We start from the raw sequence: 15,719 nt of genomic DNA on the forward strand, positions 1-15,719 counted from the left end.
AAATGAGCAAGTTCAATCCCGCTTTCTTTTCAGATGGAACAGTGACATCAAATTATCTGTTCGAAGCTTTTCCCGCAAACGCTACAATGTTCCTCATCGTCAAATCAAAGCGCTTTGCTTAATGTTTATTCTCCTTACCTTTCCTTCATTTGTGAACGCAGTTCTTGATGAGCAACGACATTAAAGATTAGTGCATTGACTCCGTTATGTTGGCTTACTGATTTCGATTTAGTCGAAAAAAAAAAGGGAAGGCCCAATTGTGAAGCGATCTTTTTTCTCGGAGATATTTCGTTGTGACGTCACATGAACCATAAAGAATGACTACTACAGTGTTATGTGTTATTATTCACGAGGACATAACATGCTACAACCTATTTATGGAATTCATTCGGATACATTCGCATACCGTATTACACGAGAAACATGCATATGTATGCATTCACAACGGCTTACGATTGGGCACGTTGGTATTGAGCAAGACTTAAGCTTTGACAGACATCACCCCTTAACTTTTCTGTTTATTGTGACTTGTATTGTGCTCTCTGTCTGGCTCAAAACTTAGGCCATATGCTTACATAACCAAAAAGATCACATTTACTACGTAAACGTACTGGACTTCTAAATGTTTTGAACTTTGAGCGTGTTGTGCAGTGTGTGTTCTTATAGAGTATCAGACACCATTCGTCGTTAGTGTAGACCCTGCAGATATTAAGCAATTTTGTGAGGTGTTTATGACTTAAATGGTTGTTAACTGTGCCTAAAGCACCTATATCAGAAAGTAAATCGAGAGTACGCTGCATAGGGGCCATGAAAACTATCGACAAATCTTAAATGACACGTGTGAGAAACAATGATTGGTGATCACATAGCTACAAAGATGAACAAAAAATAGGACGAAGCATAACAGCACATTTGAAATTGGTTTATCCCATGAAACCACCGAGATAGCTGCGAGAAGTCTGCGCAAGCTCGGGAACGACAAAGCACGAACACTTGTTCGAAGTCTGGCTGCAATCACACAGGAGACCCAGGCCACAGCATTCCCTTCTTATCCTGTCATTTCCAATCGACCCCTAATCAATATCACGACGCACCATGGGTGGAACTCTGATCACGGTAACCGGTTGATTACGGCAACGTGTCCTTCTTCGCCGTCTTTAATGCTGATGCGCCATACTAAGCGTATTTATCGTAGTAAGTGTCGAAATACGCCGTAATAACGATGGACAGAAGTGCATACGGCAGCCATTGCGCATTCGTGACAGGAAGCACGCCCCTAACCTTGAAGAGAAAAGATTGCTTTATACCGGCAATGAGGTTAGGCAGAAGAGACCCGTGGTTAGCAAGCAAGATTGAGAAATTAAGGATGGGGACACGAACGTTCGAATGAAAACTGTTAGTCGTAAGTTTCAAGGTCAAGACGACACCTGCGTGCATTCGAGAGCAAATGGCGGACGCAATGTTTTATTTGACACTGGGAAGGAAAAAAAAACAAACTTGGAGGACGCATGAGCTTTGCCTTCAAGAGTAGAACGCGATAGCGTAATTGGGCCCCGTGGGCATCGCCTTCTCAAGTGCTAGCCGTGCTTCAGTTCTCGGAGCATGCCTTAACCGCGCCGTAAGGAAACGAACGACTGCGCGCGTCACATTGGCCGTTTCAAACTGTCCTAGAATGCCTACTGCAAGCACAGTTGTTAAGAGCCCACTACGCGATAATTCTTCCTTTTGAAAATTGGCCATGTACCCACTACGTGACCGTAAGGTGCCACGCGCACCTAGGGATGGTTCATTAAAATTTTTAATCGATTAATCGTTAATCGTTCGTCGATTTAGCCTTTCATCGATTAATTGATTTCTAAATGATGTTTTAAACGATTAATCGATTAATGGACATTTTTGATGGGTGCTTTAAAAAGGATATCTCATTCCTTGAGAGGCATTGTTTGTGTTTGATCTCGACCGAAGTCTTTCTATCAGACGCGCTAGAGATCACATGTGCGCATTTGCGCCTTCGCGAGAATTCGCACTTTCGCACAATGGTTACAGAGGGCCCGTCGTCTTTGGGTGATGTCACGGATTGAAGGATCTGTGGCCATCATCCATGGACGATTCGGCCGCAGGTCGTATTTCCTCGAAGCCTGCCTCCTCGAGCGCACCGAAATCGGAGGCGTTGTCGGCTGCCACTCTGGTCGAAAAGACGCACCGGAAATATGCAACATGACGAAATCCCGCGAAAGGCAAAGCAGAGACGAGGAGGAAGAGGAAGTAAATAAGACGCTCGCACTCGTAGGGACACAATCTGTTCTCCGCTTGTATGTTAGATATTGTGGAAGCCCTCGATAATACTATAATTGCAGGCTGACGTGATCTCTTTTTTGAGGTCACACATGCGAGATTGCACAGCAACATAGTGGCCGCAAACAGACCACTTATTATTATTATTATTATTATTATTATTATTATTATTATTATTATTATTATTATTATTATTATTATTCCCTACAGCAGCACAATAGTATTGCCAATTCCTGTGGTAACGTCTTAGATCTGTGTATTTCTAATAATCAACCTATCGAAGTATCACTCTCTCACATCTCTCTTGTTCGTCCTGACAAATTTCACCCACCACTCAAACTAACACTCTGTATTTCACCAGAAAAACCAAGCTTTCCCAGAAAAATCGACAAAACGCCCAGATTTGCCTTCAAGCGAGGTGACTACGTTGGCTTGTACCATGACTTGTCCACCACAGATTGGTCACTGGTAACTGACAAACCCAATGTTGATGATCAAGTCGATCAGTTTACGGAGCTTATCTTGACCAGCATGCGCAAGTTCATTCCCCAGTATACACCTCATCATTGTAAATATCCCTCCTGGTTCTCATCAGAAGTGCACTGAAACATAAAGATCGTGCACACAGGAAGTATAAACGTTCTGCATCAACACATTTGAAGGAAGAATTCTGTCGTTTTCGTACTCTTTGTAAACGCCTTTATAAACGGGATCACAGTCTATATATTTCATTTTTAGAAAAAAGCGCGTCTGACAGGCCGGCTGAGTTCTGGAAGTATGTGCGCAAACGGTCGAGCAAAAGTGGCGAGTCCTTCAGGATACTGGACCCAAATGGAGTAGAAGTTCAAGCCGTGGCTGACTGTTTTGCCATGTATTTTTCATCTGTCTATAAGTCTCCAGCCTCTGTAGCTAGTAACGGTCAACAGGTTAAGGCAGTTGGCGCAGCTGATGCTGTGTCGCTAGATGAAGATTCCATTTCAGAATGCATTAAGCGCTTGAAACCATCCTTTTCAGCTGGCCCAGATGGCATCCCCTCTGCCATACTAAAAGCCTATGGCAGTATACTTGTCCCAGTATTGACTACCATATTTAATAAGTGTCTGCATGCTTCAACGTTTCCTAGCATGTGGAAAACTGCTCGTGTTTTCCCAGTGTTTAAGTCTGGCTGTAAAAGTGACGTCTCGAACTACCGCCCTATTTCCCTTCTTTGTGCCGCATCCAAAATCTTTGAGCTTGCTCTTCACAAAATATTGTCTTCTGATGTAAAAAATTCATTGATTGTGAATCAGCATGGGTTTCTCGCTGGCCGCTCAACTGTCACTAATCTTGCCAGTTTCATGATGCAAGTCTCCACGCCTATTTCGCAGAGAGGACAGGTTGACGCTATTTACTGTGACCTTAGCAAAGCTTTTGATGTTGTCAGCCATTCGCTGCTTGTGGATAAACTTACACACTTTGATGTTGATTCTTCAATTGTGAATCTCCTCCATAGCTATCTTCTTCATAGATTATGTTACGTTGCCGTTAATGGCCAAACGTCCTCTTTGTATAAAGCTACTAGTGGGGTTCCTCAAGGGTCGGTACTGGGCCCAATCCTCTTTTTAATTTATGTTAATGATGTTTCTTCTGTCATTCGGAATTCTTCTTTCCTTTTGTATGCCGATGACATAAAGATATTTAAGGAAATTCATTCAGTTATCGATTGTCGCTTGCTGCAATCTGATTTGTGTTCTTTTTCTGAATGGTGCAGGAGCAATAACCTCTCCCTAAATATTTCAAAAACCAAGGTAATGAGTTTCACTCGAAAAACATCTAGTGTGCCATTTTTATATTCTGTCAATTCTGTGTCGTTGTGTAAGGTATGTGAGATCAATGATCTAGGTGTTCTTTTTGATAGCACCTTACACTTTTCTGCTCACGCTAAGCGTGTTGCTTTGCGGGGTCTTCGCACCCTAGGCTGTGTTTGCAGAATGTCTAGAGAATTCCGTTCTCCTGTGCCCTTCCGGAAATTGTACACCGCGCTATGTCTTCCTCAACTAGAGTATGCATCTGTGATCTGGAATGGCATTCCTAATTCCAGCAGCAACGCCATTGAGCGAGTCCAGAAAAAATTCCTAAGCATTTACAACCATCGTTTTGCTAGAAATGACTCTGTATCTCGTTCTAACGCTGCTGGATTATTATCATTGCCATCACTTTGCTGCCGACGAAATCGCGCTGATCTGTTATTTCTTTACAAGCTTGTGCATGGTATCAGTATCCTGCCCTGTACTGCTCAACTGTCTTAATTTCCGAATTCCACGTAAGCTGACCAGAGAGAATAGACCTTTTCATGTAACCGCCTGCCTCTGTGAACATTCGACCATTGGCAGGATACAATGTCTTTACAATGCTTACTTTTTGGAGCTCGATGTTTTTCACAGCTCCCAGTCGTTGTTCTGCTCCGAGCTTTGCACTGTACTTACATAGCCTTGTACACTGTTGATATTTTTTTTCTGCCTGCGCATAGTTGTATATGTGCAATTTTGTAACGTTTTTTATCCCTGATATTTTATTATGAATGTTTCCTTTGTTTTTTTTTGTTTTTTTTTTTCGTGCGCCAGTACAAAGACCTTACGGTTGTTCCTGGGCACATTAAATAAACGTTTGATTGATTATTATTTCTGGTGCCTTACGTCCCCAAACCACGATATGATTATGAGAGACCCCGTATTGGAGGGCTCCGGAAACTTCAACCACCTGGAGTTTTAAATGTGCACTTAAATCTAAGTGCACGCCCCTCAAGCATTTTCGCTTCCACCGAAAAAGCGGCTGCCGCGGCCACGATTCGATCCCGCGACCTTCGGACCAGCAGTCGAGCCCCGTAACCACTAGACCACCGTGAAGGCCGAACTGTCAGCGTGTCTAATGTATCAGGCATTAGAACGTAAAAACGAAAAAAAAGGAGAACTTCGAGGGCTTGTTTGTCTTTGTTAAGCACAAAGAAAACCATGTATACCCCATAAAGGGGACCGGGGGATGACCGCCGCTGTAGCTCAGTTGGTAGATCATCGGACTTGTTATTCGAAGGTCGCAGGTTCGGTCCCTGCCAGCGGCAAGTTTCCTTTTCGTCCACTTTACTTTCTTCACATTTACATCATAGTTACTACAAATAACATTCCCCATACTTTCCTTGGCTTTTTTGTCTGTTAGTTCTCATTACAACACAATGTATTTCGCGACTGTCCTTTCGCGTAACAGCAGAAGACGGGGGCCTCTATAGGCTGGCTGACGTGGGAGTGCAAGCTTTAGTTGAAAGTTGCATTTCTCTTGGGTGTGTTAGGCTATTTTCATAATCCGCGAGCGCGCTTCCTTGCGCTGCACTAAAGGCGGCACCTGTTGTGCTTCAAGTGGAGACGAGGTCGTAGTTGCAAGTCCTGGGGTTTGTCCATGATGTGTGTTTATTTCAATAGAGCTGAGCCTACATTGTCCGCGTCATAGTGCAAGCAAACTGCGCTTGAACACGCTGTTTGCAGAAGTGACTAGACTAACTGCTATGAACTGGGCTAATTGCATCGCAAGAAAGCTAGCTTTACAATCATGAAAAGGGTATATATACGCTATAAGGCGGACATTTGGGCTAGTTGGTATATAGTATAATGAAAAATAACCTTCTTTGACCCCTTTGTCCTATTATATATATATATATATATATATATATATATATATATATATTTATGGATCACTTCTTCCTGTCACCATCATCATAATCATACTTCATCACTGTTTTTCCCCGTTGCATTTTCCCCAGCGCAGTGTAGGAGGCCCAGGCGTACAAGCTCAGGCCACTCTCCTTGCCTTCTAATATATTTTGTCTCTTTCATTCATTGGTAAATAATAATCTTTTATTCGCTCAGGAGTAAAATACAACGGCAATAAGAACCAGTCAAGAAATACACAACGCATATTACAATGTGGCACCTCTTGGACCACTGTATAGTGCAGTTAAACAAGAAAAAACAACAACAATTAAAACCTGAAGGTTACATACTAATACCATGTGGGGTTTTACGTCCCAAAACCACGATATGTTTATGAGGGACGCTGAAATGGAGGGCTCCGGAAATTTTGGCAATCTGGTGTTCTTTAGCGTTCACTACATTGCACAGTACATGGACCTCTACCATTCTGCCTCCATTGAAATGCGACTGCCACGGCCGGGTTCCAGCCCGCTTCCTTCGGGTCAGAAGCTAAGCGTTGTAACCACTGAGCCACCACGGCGGACCTGAGAGTTAAATAAAATACCCAAGTTGCCATAGACGCTGCAAGCGAAAAAAATCGCTAGTTTATCAAAGTCTGGGAGAGCTGAGTTTGTGCGATCAAACACGATGAAACAGCGCGGAGCCGAAAACGAACACAAACAAATTAAGCAAATATATAGACGATGCGTTAGCACGTCTGAAAACTATACAGAAAACAACAAACTTCGCTGTTGAGCGTTGGCGTACCGCCTTGCTGCTTTCATTCAATAAAGCCATAGCGCTGAAAACACAGGGACCAAGGAAGAGGTCCTGCGAAGAGGACGCAGCTTTTTGAACGAATACGAATTAACAACAGTCCAACATTTTGAAACATAGAAATCGCTTATGTAATTGAAGAGCGACCTGTCTTTAAAGATAAGTTACACAAAATATCTTGGCTATGTAGCGAGATGCCGATAACTTATCTGAAGAGGCGGATTCGTACCTTCGGGAACGGGGTCTTTAGCATTGTAATTTTGCTCATGGTCATTTTTCTTTGGAGGATGACTCTTTGGCACATTAATAAAGTCAGCGAGAAGCAGGTGATATCTAAAGAGTTTCCGTCGCTAGCTTCGAGTAATGCTTACCACCTGTATCACACATCGCAGTTGTCGTTTTTTAATCTTCTGTGAACAACGTCTACACCGTGCTCCTCTTGCGATTGCTCGCCATTATGACATGTCAGAGGAAACAGTGTACACAACAAAATGTAATAATAACGCAATATAGTAAGCAAGAATCACGTGCACTTTGCCGACGGTTAACAAACACTCAATATAACAAAGTGGGGCAAGAGGAGGTGAATGAAATAGGCTGTGGGCGATGAGAAGCGGTCGATCAAGTGCACCTCTGCCTCGTCGGTGTGGGGCCGCCTCTTGCCAGGGCTTGAAGGCTTGCGCAGGGCTTGGAGGTAGACGCTGTAGGTGACGGAGACCAGGGCGAATTCATTTCTACCTCTATAGGATAGGGCAGCCGTCGGCTTTGGGCTCGTTCTGCTAGCGTGCAAATATGCGCGGTAGTGAAAAAGAGTAGCTGCGCTCAACTTCTGCGTCTCGGCATCGCTCGTTTCGCACTCATGCGCACCGGCCAAGGGGCGGTGTTGTGGAGGGTGGGGGGGGGGGGGGGGGGAGGTTGCGGTAATCGATTAATCGAAGAGTTTTAATCGATTAATTCGATGAACTGAAACGCGGAAATCGATTACGATTAAGCGATTAATGGTGCTGCTTTAATCGATTAATCGTTCATCGATTTTACCATCCCTACGCACACCCTCGCAGCTGCACACTTTGTAATAGATGGGCAGCTTTAAACCAACCCACTCGTTGCACAATTAAGAAGCTTTGACACCTGGCGCGATTCTACGCTTCTGCCACGCAATATCACATGCGTTGAGGAGACTGCTTCCACTAAATGACAATCATATAGTGTTTCTTTCCTGTGCAGTTTCAAGCAATATCGTAGCTCTGTGGTAGAACACCTGCTTGCCACACAGACGGCCTGCGTTCGATTCTCACCCGAACCGAAGATTTCAAATGCGAAGCAGCTTTTGCGCTGGGCTGTGTCCGTAGTTCCATTGGAGACCGTCCACTTTCTACCACCTACCATAGCCATCTGAGCGCGCGCTCGCGCCAAGGAGAAGTCTCCTTACTCTTGTTCTTAGACCACCTTGATGATGATAAGTGCAGAGCACTTTAGAGGCCCGGGCTGCCGTATGCTGTCCTAGCTTGGCGTAACGCAGACAAAACCACGTGTGCTGGCACGCCCTAGAGCATTCGGGCCTCTGTAAGGGGCTGGGTAAGACGCTGTGACCTCTCCCCTTTACACTCTCTCAGCGATCACGTGATGGCGTCGGGGAACGAGATTCTGCAGACGCGCGATGAACCCGCGTGGCGTGCTCCAACAAGAGTTCGGGACGAGTAACAGCTACAACTACAGTGAATTCATGGTGCGCTCCTCTGGCGAGGACGCGTTAACATCGGGCAAGGCGCCCCTGATGAACGGAACTTTAAGTCGACCCATGCGCTGCTTCGCCTCCCCACATGGTTCCCTTTAGTGGGAGATGGTGTGATTTTTTATTATGTACTTTGTTTTCATCTTTCTAAATTTTTTCGATCACGGACAAGATGATGAGTTTTCGCTCACAACCAACGACGCCGCCACCGACACCGCCATTTATATGAAACGAGCTATTTAACGCTATCGCGTTAATACAGCTGCGGAAGCTAATGCGTATACGGAAAATGCCCGGCGGTCCAGTACAGTTAGAATGGGTGCCGAGAGGAGGTAAGCACAGTCGAAAACGGCAGAGATTCAAATGGAGCAGTACTACACTGTAAAATACGTAGGTGAATGCCTTAAGATTGCGCCAGCAGGCGCCGGACAGAGGTACATAAATATCGCTGGGATAGGCCTCATTCTAATGATACCGAAATATCTCTCCAGAACTCTACAAAACATATCGTTTGGTCTTGAAATTACCACACGCTTCTGTCGCCGCACAGCCATGAAATTTAGCGAACGAGTTACTAGAAAATATCTATATGCATTTTTCTAAGTAAGAGAAATGCACATAGGACTTGCCTTCAAATTCAGCACCTGCTTTGTGCAACGACGCCTTTTACATTTTCTCACAAGACAAAAGTTCTATTTTCTTATAATTGGCTAGATAACTCGCACAAATTACGCATAATCACAACGAAAAGTGTTTTTTTTTTATGTTGTTGCCGTTGTTTGTGTTTGTTGCGTCCGGCCGCACTTCGCTTTACACCATCCTCGTGTCGTGTATTGGCCTTCATCCGGTCACATCCCGAACTTGGAGGGCTGTACCATACATTTGCTGTCTAAAACTGAATATCCATGTAACGTAACTTAGTTGTCGACGTCACGAAAGCAACTAGCCATTGCAGTTGTCCGAAAAATGTTTTCAAGAAAGCTTGTCTGCCAAAGTTGGCAAACAGGCTTTCAACAACAGCAACGGCTCATCGCTCATCCGCATCGCGCATTCAATAGCGATATGCTAGGTGAGTGAGCTAAGGAATTTATGTGCGCTTTTTTTTAATGCTTTGCAGACTCTGAGAATTTCAGCGTTTGTTCACGTACCGTGTATGTGTGGCGGGGGTATACCTAAAAATAGCCTGGCGAAAAACAGCGATGTGCGAATTGAAACCACCCCATTTTTGAGAAAACATTTCCATCACCTGGGCAACAAGCAAGCAAGCGCAGAGCAAGCAAGCAAGCAAGCAAGCAAGCAAGCAAGCAGGCAAACGGACTGACGAGATACCGCCGGTTAGAAACAGCAATTCTGCTGAAATATATTGTTTATGCACCTGCACCAATTCCTGAGAACACTAAAAACGTCACACTCAAACCTAGAAATAATAAATGGTGCCACATTATTCATTATTTTCAATCCTCTTATTGCTCATGTCGATGCAGTCACGCAGGTGGTAGCCTAGCACGACCCTACCTTTTCACACATACACCAGTCATACCCGACCAAGCCTTATTAAAAACTTCAGAGTAAAAGTGCTCCTCTTAGGGCGAACTGTAATCGCATACCGGTAAGGTTGCACTTTCTCAGATGGGAACAAAGAAATTTGTGGTTAGACTGCACAACAGGAGGAGTTACATAGTAGTAAATTACGTATATAAATATTAAATGTTACAATATATACGAGCTGCCAGAGAACTCCTCTTTGTGGTTCCGTGCGCGATACTTTGTCCCTGCCTTAAAAAGCTCGTTCCTACTAGTATTCAGAGGAAGGAGGATACGCACCTTGCACTCAAGTTAATTACATCGTTAAGAAGCGAAAATAATTTTAGTTTGACAATCGCTTCTTCGGTAGGCGTTCATCCTCGTTGTGACAGCCGAAGAAGCGATTGTCAAACTAAAATTATTTTCGCTTCTTAACGATGTAAAGTACTCAGACATTTTGGCGCATTACAGGAAGCAGAGGAAGCGGTACCCGCCGGCACACAAGAGTCTGAGTAGAGAGCAAGCGGTGACCTGGAGAAGACTCCAGGGCGGAACTTACCCGCACGGCACATTGATGCACGCAATGTATCCAGGGACTTACAGGCGGGACTGCAAGTTTTGCCCACCGGACACGCGCAACACCCTGCGCCACATGGTGCTGGACTGCTCGAACAATCCGGACGTACCACCGTCATCACCCCCAAGCGGAAACGCAAAGGAAGGAGCAGACATAGAGAAAGAACTAGAAGACCAGTGGGAGGTTCTGCTGGTGACGCAAGACCCTGACAACCAGCTACGATTGGTGAACAGGGCTCGGGCGGCGGCAGCGAGCCATGGCTACCTGGACTGAGGAGGCCACCCACCTTAGGGCTCAAGTACCAAGAGCCTGGTCAAAAATAAAGTTCATTTCTCTCTCTTGACAATCGCTATGAGTATGCAAGTGAGGTTTCTCGGCATGTAACTACGCTTAGATACTTTAGAGAAAATGAATAACCCTAATCGCTTTTAACACTTGGTCAAATAATTGGCGTGCACTGTAAGTAAGCATAATTAAACACACAATGTTGATTTCATACAAAAGCTACTTAACAAAAATAGAAGCCTTACCAACGTCCTTTTTTATAGGTTGATTGTGACCACAGTTGTCTTTAAAAAGACACAGTTGTCTTTAAAAAAGGAAAAAAAAACTTACTGAGACGTACGCTTCCCTGAGGCAAAGATGCAATAAAATCATTCAACTAAAATACGCGGAAAATAGATATCGCCATATATAAATTGAAAAACTAATGCTAAAAAATCTTAACAAGGCTGTTCTGGTAGTTTTGAAAACTTTACAAACACCCAAGGGCAATATGCCCGGTGCAATCTGCTATAACGCTTCATGAAACTGCGATACGGTCATAGACAAGCGCGATCAATCAATCACTGTCACCTTTCCCATAGCGAAAGAACAATCGATATGCATTGCGAACGAGCTTGGGGCTTATCTGAGGACGTAGACGGGATGGAATTCACGTTTGCTCTGGTTTTATCCAAACACAGTTGCACTGTCAATTTCGGTTCCGCACCTTGCCTTCACGATTGTGACAGTTTTTAGCCTTTAAGCCCCGTCATCTGCGTCTCAACTGCAAACAAACGAGTTTGAGCAAATGTTTTCCTTGCGTCTTCCATCCCCAGTTCTTTTCAGTCTTTTTTAGGCTGATTTCTTGGCCGCCCAGTTCTTTCTGCACGAAGAAAAATACAGCGACGCTGTCGTATATTGATTCGCAAGCATTGTTCGGAAACAGATCAGCGACAGGCTTTTCGTTTCTCCTTTTCATTGCTGAAGCTCACAAAGTGTATCAGCTACTGACAGCTGTGGCGTTAATCCTTACACGTACTGAGCTTTCACAGTGCTTTATTGCCGTGCTCATATTTTTACGAAAATTTCCCAGTCAAAGCGATTATTCTCATATGTTCTTTGTAAAGTTGTGTGAAGAAATGTCAATTTACGTCTAACTGCCGTACTGCGAGGTTCGTTCGAAATTACGTTGAAATTACGCAGCGTTATTGCAACTGAAACGTCGATGTTGGTTATAAATAAACTTTTATTTTTTATGCCATAAAGTCCGACATTTTGGTGTCACCTCAATTGTGATATAGATAACGTATCAAACTTACGTTGTTTCAACCCTCGACTAGCAGGTTCGCTCTGCAATTCAATATGCTTTCAACAAGCAAACCTAGCAGCCTTACGCGCAGTGAGCAGCAGTACAGATCTTGCATATATAGGTGAAGTGTATTAAGCGAAGTAATCACCATAGCAAAACAACCGATGAACAATGGCCATGCTGAACAATCTTGCCGCATACGCTCTCCACTCAAATCGTGTGTTGTAGTAGCATAAGATATTGCGAAATGATTGTTCAGATTACGATTTCAAAGGTAACTTCCAGACCTAATTCAGATGATTCATTCAGCAGCGCATACGAGGCATTGATAAAAAGCTGAAATCATCAAGCCGTTTCTATTTGAGCTTAGTGAACGATACTGTCATAAGTGCAAAGTGCAAAAAAAAGAAAGAAAAAAGAAACAAAACAAAAAGGATACTGCAACAACAACAACAGAAAGGTGTATGAGGAAGGACAAGAAAGCCAAGGATAGAAGAAAGCCTATAAGCGAAAGCCGGCAATCATTTCAGTATACGTGTCTGCTCACAGATGCGATTGATTTTTCTAACGTTTAGTGCATTCAACAGAGCGCAGATATTTTGTCCGGAAACCGACGTACTAACCATTGGTATTACCGCATCGGTTATTCTTTATGCGTCTTGCGAACGCATATACGTACAACGCATTTCCAGGTTATCAAACGTTCGGAAGTGCGAAATGCGGCCTCCGTATATAGGCGTTCACCACCTCACAACTGTTTTGGAATGGGCTCGACCGTTCGCTCTTACGGATGCTCAAATCGACGCGGCGATTTTGCTGCAGATAAACACGGGCGCGGAGTTCCTCTGGAAGCGACGTTTCTGACAGCGCCCGGGGCGGTTTCAAACTGTCTCGGTTGCGCGAGCACGTGCGTGAGGCAGACAGCGCATCTAAATCGACATCAGCCGAGATGAAAACGCGATCTGGTTTTTGTAGTTGTTGCTGCTCGTCTGCAGGGCTTTCCGGGAATTTCTGTGCACCGTTCGAAGTTACGTGTTGCGAGCGTCGCTATATTCGCACGCGCGATCATGCTCAAAGAAAACATCCTTTAAAATAAAGCAAGCATTTCGATGAGTAGTAAAATTGTTATTGGTGTGTGCGGCTCTATAGTCAGCGTTTGAAAGCTCAAGATAATGTTTAGCTCTCAGAATGAAGTTTATACGATATTTATTCAATGCGGTTTACGTGTTATGCATTGAGGCCCACGTTGGCCACATTATCGAATTACTGAATACCCCGTGAAATTCTGGAAAAAGTGTAATTCTGGAATACAAGACACTCGGCGGAAGAGGTGCGGAATGTAGGATTCTTTGAATTCACGGCGGTATTTCAGTGACTATAACATTGCGTTTGCGGGCTTGAGATCGCAGGCTCGATTCCGTTGCGCCGGAAGCGAATCTCATTGCAAGCGAATTGAAGGAAAAGGCTCGTGTGATCGGTCTTACGTGCTTGTTCAAAAAGAATTGGCGAAACTTGCGCTAAGCTCCAAGCCGCGCAAGCCTTGAAACAGCGAAACTGGACGATTCTGAAGATTATACTGGTTGCTTCTAGGTTGTTTCTAGGCTTTAGCTAGGTGATAGAGTTGTTTCTAGGTTGCTTCTAGGTCGGTGCTAGGCTTTAGCTAGGTGATGCTAGGCTGTTTCTTTGTTGATTCTCAGCGCAGAGACGGTCGAGTTAAGCCACACACTCAAGACACGACACGGATGTCCAACGAGAGACCAACTCACGTTGACACCAAGCGTTCGCGCCTCTCATAGATCTACGGGCACGTCGTCGTTGGCGTAGGCCTTCCATCGCTTCGAGGTCTTCTCGCAGCCGTCATTGCCTTTCCCGTTCCCTATTGTTGGGCTAACTGTTGCCTTCTTTTTAAGTGGACCAGTGGTGAGTAGTGGGATTTACCCAATTTCTGTGGCACACACCTGATAGGCCACGCAGGACAGGCCACACAGGATTACGGCTGCCTTAAAGAGCTTTTTCTCTTTAAGGCAGCCGATATCTAAGGCACACTGAGATTTCATCATCAGAACAAGGTGCTCGCAAGTCAAACCAACAAATCAATTCTTAAAGTTAGCAGGCGGCGCTCGCTCGAACTTGATCAAGTCTGATGACCAAAACGTCGTCCTCGAAGCTACAACCCATTCTGCAGCATGAGAGTGATCGTAATCAGCGCACAAATTATCATAAGTACGACAGAAAGAACGTTATAAACAACCGTTGAGCAGCACGATGCTATTTGATTACAGCAGAAGTCACAAACGTGCGACAAGTAATCTTAACGGCGATTGTTTCGCGCAGCTGTAATATTGTTTGAGCGTACATTGTGTCAAGCCTACTAGAAGCAATCTGTTCGCATCAACATTTGCCATTTGACCGAAACATTGTTTTGATTAGAGTATTGAACAGTGTTGAGTGGCAAACCAAAATACAGGCTGTTCCAGCCAATTGTTAGACCAACTTGCTCTGTTCGTCATTTGATCTAGAACATCAGCAGCTTCTGTCAATCTGCCATCAATCCTGGCCTTCTTCTCGTTGGCCAATATGATATTGATTACTGGGGCTAACTTCCTAATCCGACATAGAAATGCGCACGTGCTGCGAATAACTAAAAGATGTGCAACATGTAAAGTAAGAACGATAGCGAGGAAGAATCGCAGTCCGAAACGAGAAGGACTCATAAAAATGTAACCGAATAAGAAGGCTGCCCTATGAAAGCCGTGGAAACCGGCGGGTCGTAATGTCACTATGGGCACCCGTCCTGGCCGTTATCGCGTTCTGCCAGGCACCGTTGCGAACAGACCGGGCGGGCTAGCCTGCCGGCAGGGTTCGGCTCTTCTCGTTGCAGACGTCTTTTTATATTTACTACCAGTGTAGATCGTCTCCGGCAGAATACTAATAACAGAAGTAAAACGGTCCCGAAAGAACTCGTGGGGAACAAGCGCGAAGCCGCTGTACAGACGTGCCTGAAAATTTCGCAGTACCGAACATTTCAACCCTTTTGTTCAAATCCAGTTACACCTTTCTGTTTCTGTCAGATTCCGTTCGTTCAGGGCCTGTGGCTGCGTATAAAGAACAGCCGCAAAAAAAAAGGAGGATATGGCAAGAATGTGGCAGTGGGTACGACTGTGGGCAGCCCCAGAGGACAACGTCAGTTTTTTTTTGGGGGGGGGGGGGTCCTGAGTTAAATTTCTTTTTTTTCGCAAGCCTCCAGCGAGACGTACGATGGTCCCTGAGAACAACGAGGTGCGATTTCGCGGTTCGCTGCACCGCAGGCGCCACTGCACGCAGGCACGTGTGCTTTAAGTTCTGCCGCTGCTTCTGGCGAGGCGCTACAAGAAAGAACTATTTCGGGGAAATAAAACAACGAGCAAGAAAACTATCAGCAATAATGCAACAGCGCATGGGCTTCGAGAGCGCTAGCCTTGCTCTTTAGGTACATTTTCAGTTTCCCCGTGAAAGTTTTACAATAAAGGACAGCGTTAT

The 15,719-nt window shown here is 44.7% G+C and overlaps 1 non-coding gene across 1 annotated transcript; it reads left to right on the plus strand.

The window, feature by feature from the left end:
• Positions 1-5,319: 5,319 nt before the first annotated feature.
• On the plus strand, positions 5,320-5,392 carry Trnat-ugu (transfer RNA threonine (anticodon UGU)). The gene has a single exon. It is a non-coding gene; the product is annotated as a tRNA-Thr (tRNA).
• The last annotated feature ends 10,327 nt before the right edge of the window (positions 5,393-15,719 follow it).

Source organism: Rhipicephalus sanguineus, chromosome 2, assembly GCF_013339695.2.
Source record: "Rhipicephalus sanguineus isolate Rsan-2018 chromosome 2, BIME_Rsan_1.4, whole genome shotgun sequence".
Lineage (NCBI taxonomy): Eukaryota > Metazoa > Arthropoda > Arachnida > Ixodida > Ixodidae > Rhipicephalus > Rhipicephalus sanguineus.